Source organism: Coccinella septempunctata, chromosome 1 (genome assembly GCF_907165205.1).
Source record: "Coccinella septempunctata chromosome 1, icCocSept1.1, whole genome shotgun sequence".
Lineage (NCBI taxonomy): Eukaryota > Metazoa > Arthropoda > Insecta > Coleoptera > Coccinellidae > Coccinella > Coccinella septempunctata.
Window position 1 is genome coordinate 56,181,869 of NC_058189.1, and position 6,627 is coordinate 56,188,495.

Sequence of the window (6,627 nt, forward strand, 5' to 3'; positions counted from 1 at the left end):
TTTAGGTTATGTTTTTTCAGAAACGATACATTTTCGCTCAACAAATGTTGGTGTAATTCGATAATATTTGATCTACTCTATCGCGGTGTGACGTTTGATTCGCTAGTCTGGGGACACTCTGTATATTATAAGATAATAATAGAAAATTCAGTAAGAATGATAGATATAAAACAGGTTTCAAGTTTGATGAATTCCCATTTTGGACATTTCTTGGAATGTAGTATTTTTCTTATTTTAACCTTCAATCAGAAACATGTGTCTTGAGTTTTCGAAATTATATTCCAAATTTGAGAGGAATCACTTGAGGTGTTTCCAAAAAAATTCAAGAGTTGCGAAATATTCCATACCATATCGCACCTATTTTCCATTAAACCAATAAACTTTTTTAACGACATTCTGATTCAACTCTAAGAAATAACATAAAACGAAAGTAATACGAGACAGATTTGGAAATTAATTACGAATATTAAAAAAATGGTTCGAGATTCATGGTAACAGGTTTATCTTTACGAGTTTCCATAAAGTATCTCTGAAATTTATGAGTTCGCTCTTTTATGTTCGAAACCATAAACTGCGAGAGATACCCAAATACCAACATCATACATAAAAGTCTTTCATTTTATGGTGGGGACCTCGGAAAGTCAAAGAAAAATTTAATATTTCAATGATTTCAAAAATTCTGGTACCTACCTACCTCCATCACTTCCTAGAATATGATGTTGACTTTCAACCTTCTTAATCGTGCACAATTTGCAGTGAAATTCTGAAATTGATTCAAGAATTATGTTTTTATTTAGTCATATTTCAGGGGTTAGCCGAAATCATGGGGGATGTTTAATCACGAAAAATTTCCAATAAGAGAAATATCATAAGGAAAACAAATCATCAACAATGTATATATTTCCACATTCAACCTTTTCTCTCTAACAGTTCAACGAGTACTACGTTAAAATAAAAATTAACAGCCGTGACATAAAATAATATGTTGGAGCAAAATTTATAATTAACGCACGCTTGATGGCGAAGATAAAATATACGTTTTCTGAGATCCTAATTCATTAATTCCTGATAATAATATAATGAGCAATATGGTGTATTCGATTGGTTGTTTATGGGAGAGTCTTATGGATTTAGATTCTAATCTGCTGAGAGGAGACTAGGCATAATGTCCGTATATTCTCACGAGGAACATTGAGGTCATAGGTGATTTTTATGGGGAATTATTAAAATTAGTAGAGATTCGATGTATGAAATCGTAATCTTACTCGGTTGTTGTGTGGGTTGTCGGCCTTTCGAAAAATTTAAAATCTTAGAAGGTATACATAACTACAATTTTTTCTCCTATTTTACCCTTTTTAAATTTTTCGATAGAAACTTCATTGAGTGGTAGTTTCTCATTCATTCTTCTACAAAATGTCCTCGATTCATGTCCGGAAAAAAATCGGCTATTCTCATTCGAAGAAATTATAAACGAAACCAATTTCAAAAGTTTTGTAACTAGGTAGATTTAAATTCAAAAAAAAAAAAATCAGAAAGATCAGGTCGAGCAAGCAATTATCTAAGGAGGAGATTTTTTGCGTGCGCTCATTTGTTATTTTTCAAAAATGGTGAAATGGCTGCTCTGATCATATCTTGAAAATGTATTATTAATTTTCGCTCTTATTCTGCAATAGTAATAAAATATGGATATGTTTGTTTAGCAAAACACGATAGGTAACGAAAATCATGTATGTTCTTTTTTCTTTAATTTTATTATGGATGTTCATCAAGTTAAGGCCATGCCTTTCAAACATTTGATGAAGAACCAAATTTTAACCATAGAATTTTAAATCGAAATGATCCTTCATATACATGCAACTTTGCAGGACTTACAACAGGACTCCGTGGCGCAACGGTAGCGCGTCTGACTCCAGATCAGAAGGTTGCGTGTTCAAATCACGTCGGGGTCATAAACTTTTTTTTATGATCGAACAAAAGTCATTCATTTTCTGTTGTAGTTCTATACTTCATTCAAATTTATTTTAGCAGTCGGTTGGCCATGAAATAATTTTCTCAAGTTTTTGTACGAAGTAAGGTAATAACGCCGTTGCCACAACTAATATCAATTTTTATTACGAAAATGCCGAAAGTGATTGAAAAAAGAGACAGGGTTTCAGGAAGTGCTATTTAGAATTCAGGTCCGCTCATTCAAATAGTTATACCTTGATATTCTAAAATCCACAATACGTAGACGGTAGCGAACATATTCAATGTAAGAATTTATATAATGTTTCATCTGAATCTAAACGACATACATTTCAGCTGAATATTTCCACAATCAGAAAGATTGTGAATGAAGAGAATGACAAAGAATTTCCTTCTGGGGAGACCCAAAAAAGTGATGGCATTTGAGAATTTTATGTTTGAGTGAATTTTCGTTTTCTACAGGATTTTCGATAAATGTCATCGTAGAATAAGTTCCCCAAAATGGATTTTTCTATTTTTCATTTGACTTGTCTTATACAATGTGAATGTCTTAAAGTACCAATAAATACCTAATTATTATTATTACAACAACGTATTAAGATGAATATAGCCACAAACACGCGCAAGTTGCCCTGTTACTTCTTTATTCATGTGCAATTTTTGTTCCAAGGTGAAGTTCATCTTAACTTGAAACTTCCTTCAATTTCTTTTACTTATATTGATGCAGGATGATTTTTGTTGAAGAATTTAACATTCTTGTAATTATCTGTTAATTCCTTCGGGAGATACCCATTCCCGACCACTGCATCATATACATTTCATCTTCGGTTTAATATTTTTGAAATCTACAAATGATGTAAGCCAAAGAAGATAACGAACATTAACTTTCCTCAAGCTAGCGCATATTATGATATTATACTGATCTCTTGTATTTTCCATGCAAATAACTGGATTAGGTATGCCTTCAATCACTTTGTATAAACTTCAATTATGTTCGTCACATATTTTCCGAAGAGATTCGACATTGTGATAAAATTCACAAACTTTTAAGTAGAACGGGCAACATGGCGTTGATTTAAAACCCAAAAATGTTTTGACAAGCTTCATAACCCCACATGTTCGTACTATACAGAGTGAAATGTGTCAAATTTCCATGGCCAACCGACTGTTAAAATAAAAGTGAATGAAGTATAGATATTGATGAAGGTTTGAACAAAATAATACGCGTGGAAAATCACCACAGATACAGAGTGACCCAGAAGGTACGTACATGACCCGTAACTTTGTTGCTATTCAAGCTATTGGCATGATATTCGTTTTCGAACATGTATATTATACATAATATCTGAAAATAAAATACACTGTTTTATAAATGCCAAGCAGAAGCAATCATTTCTGTAAAATTTTTGGATTTCCCACTTAATTATGGGTATAAGGCAAACTGCTTTCATAGACTTATCAGCAGTAGTTTTTGACTTATGTCGTCAACTGATGTTTCAAAGTAGCGTCATACATGGACCGTAGATTCTCTAACCTTCAGCGTATCTTCTGAAATGCAGGCGACACCAAAGTAAATGTTTCCTCGCCTACTGCGATTTTTTTTAATGACAAATTGCAAATTGTAATAACTCGACTTTTTCAACTGCAACCTGGTATTTCATTGCACCATTGACATTTTTCTAGAGTTTTTCGATGATGGTTTGTGGGGTCTATTTTGTGAAATTTGCGAAATATGTTGCAAAATGAGGAATGTGGATGGTTCTTGAACAAAAAATAGTGCTCCTCTGCTGATCCAGCGATCCTTATCGTTGAATTGTTTTCATAATTTTGTATGTATCCCTGATTTTATGACGGTCTACTAGATTCCTCAAAAACAATCTTATTCTGCAACCCTTCTCATTTTGCAATTGCTGAGGGAATTGAGTTGGTTATCGATGCTTACTAGATGGCGCTCGAGTACTTAATAATACCCAGTAGCTTCTACTAGTATATAATTAGGTTCCGTCAATTCAAAGCGTTTTCCAACGGAGTGAGAGTTGTGCTGCTCTCACGAGGACAAATGATATGTGCGACTGTTGAAAAAGACGAGTTATTGCAATTTGTAAATTGTCCTTAAAAAATCATAGTTGGCGATGGAACATCGACTTCGAATTCGCCTGCATTTCAGGAGATACACTGAAGTTCAGTAAATCGAGTGGAAAAGAGATAGTTGACTTATGTTGAATGGTTCTGAAGTTATGAATTTTACTGTCGGTCCGTCCAGGACAGCTATTTTGACACATAAATTGGCATAAGTTGAAAAAAAGCAGATAAGTCTATGAAACCGGTGTTATATTGACAATTTCGTAATTTAAAAAAAATGTAACTTCTAATGTGTATTTTTAGGTTAGGCTCATTGTCGGACTTATTGTTATGAATCGAGTACACACCCCTGGGTCACCCTGTCTATCACGTATTTGTCCTGTTTTGTAACAGCGTTTTTATGTAGAAATCTTCTTTTTTATCAACTAAAAATTGTCCCAGACATGTTAATGATCTGTTAAGGAAGGAGATGTGTTTTTTTTTGTGGCAGGCATGGAGCGAAGCTGCTATACAGCTGTCCTATATTTGTGGTTTTTATGTTAAATTTATATATGTAACCTTAAGCAAGATACATTTCTGCTTTATAGCAATAGAAATAAGGTTTTCTGCAGGTTGGCAATGTTAAAAACAACCAACGAGTTACTCAGCGAAAACTTTCAGGCTTTCAGAGCTTCAGGTAAGTACTATCCCTTTTCAAAAAATCATATTGAGCAGTGAAAATGGCGTATTGTAAAAACATCAAAAAGAAAAACTTATTCAACAAGAATCAATTCTTTATTTTGTTTGCTAGTTCTTTCCTCCCCGAATGTGATACATCAAGCGGAATATTAAGATTCAAAATTATCATTCCGAATAAATTAAATGGGCGATCATTCTCCCCATATTTGCTCTCCAACTCGGCATTCCTCCATTATATTTATGAGCCTTTACCGCATTCCAAACTTGCCAGGAATATCTCTTAACCGATTGATGCGGATTCCTGGTCGGAATATATATCTAATGTCCAATCGGATAACATATTAATCAAACAATATTAGGTACACTGCGCCGTATTTATTAGTGAAAAGCCACCACAATCAGATGGTAGATTGTCCCACGTCGTGACCAATAAATAAAGATATAGTTACACATCTTCGCGGTTGCTAACGGCCAGAGATTCAAAAGATTTGTTTTATTGACAATTTAAGATGGTGCACCGGCAAGCGCAGCCTGATGCATTCCCCATACGCAGGTCACATGTTGCGAAAATTTTCCTGCGCAATAACTCACGCTTGTCCGTTTACCGATTGATCTCGGACTCATCTCTCCCGGATCAGGACTATAACTTTGTCCGGCCATCTAGGGAAAGCTAAATTCTGTTATTGTTTCCGCCGTTATTTCCCCTGTAGGCACGCACATCGCCGATTCTATCGGGGAAACGATTTTCTGCTTGCAATTGTTTTCGGTCTCAATTCCAGACGGGAATTTGTGGGTATCGATAAACGATTTTTTCCTTTCGTAGAATTCTCGAAACTCGGCTGCTTTGTTGAAAAAAAAAAAAAAACACCAGATTGCACAAATATTTAACAGTTCTTGTCTGCCTAATTCGTTGATCTTCCTTCGGAACTCCCATAATATCATAACGTGCGAGCTCAGTGCTTTCATCGCAGCCTAGCTCTTATATGGGAATGAGAAATAAATAAAACCTGCCAAAGAAATCGATCTTTCGTGTTATATTGCATGAACCCATTTTTTTTACCTTTGGATGGTGTTCAAGGATGGAAAGCTCTTTAGAAAACTTATGGAAGCATCTTTCTTAACTTTCGGAAAAACAATTGTTTTTTTTCGATTTTTTGAAATGCAACACCCTATATTTTTTTCCATGATGATGTACACAATTTAAAACCTTACATTTTTTCAGAAGTAACCAAAGAACTATTTTCACTCACAAAATGAAAATAGCCCTCTGTTGCTTCTGAAAAATTAAAGGTTTTCAACTGTGTTCATCATCATGGAAAAAATATAGGGTGTTACATTTGAAAAAATCGAGAAAAAACAATTTGAAATTATTCATATTTGGACATTGATAACGGACACCCTGTATAAGAGAGGTTGATCATTTAGTAACGACGACTAGGCAAATTCTTAAGTTAAAAGAAATCTTGATCAAATTCATGTTTCTATCGCTTCTGGAAATCGGTAAAGGGTTTTTACCGAACTACTGTTTCGTCGAAATTTTGCAGTTTTTTCTGAATAAGATCCGTATCGTTGGAAAAATATCCCTAATATTTTGTATCATGGTGGAAGTATTGAAGAGCATTTAAAATATGCAAAAATATAAGGGGTGTTCCATTTAAAAAATCACTCATTTGTTGCATAATTTCATTTGGGAACACCCTGTACATTAGAAAATAATTTCCTGAGATGCAGAATTAAAAGTACAAAGAAAATGCTTTTCAACTAAATTTCTAAAACGTCTGGTTTGGCAGCGATGGAAGCCTAACGCACTATTGCAGGACCTTGTATAGTAATATAAGTAGACCCTAATATAATCTAAAGCTGTAGGTAGCAATTGGTTTCACTACTTCAATAAATTCCTCT

General features: G+C 34.1%; 1 non-coding gene across 1 annotated transcript; it reads left to right on the plus strand.

The window, feature by feature from the left end:
• Window positions 1–1,877: 1,877 nt before the first annotated feature.
• Trnaw-cca lies at window positions 1,878–1,949 on the plus strand. The gene has a single exon. It is a non-coding gene; the product is annotated as a tRNA-Trp (tRNA).
• Window positions 1,950–6,627: the final 4,678 nt, after the last annotated feature.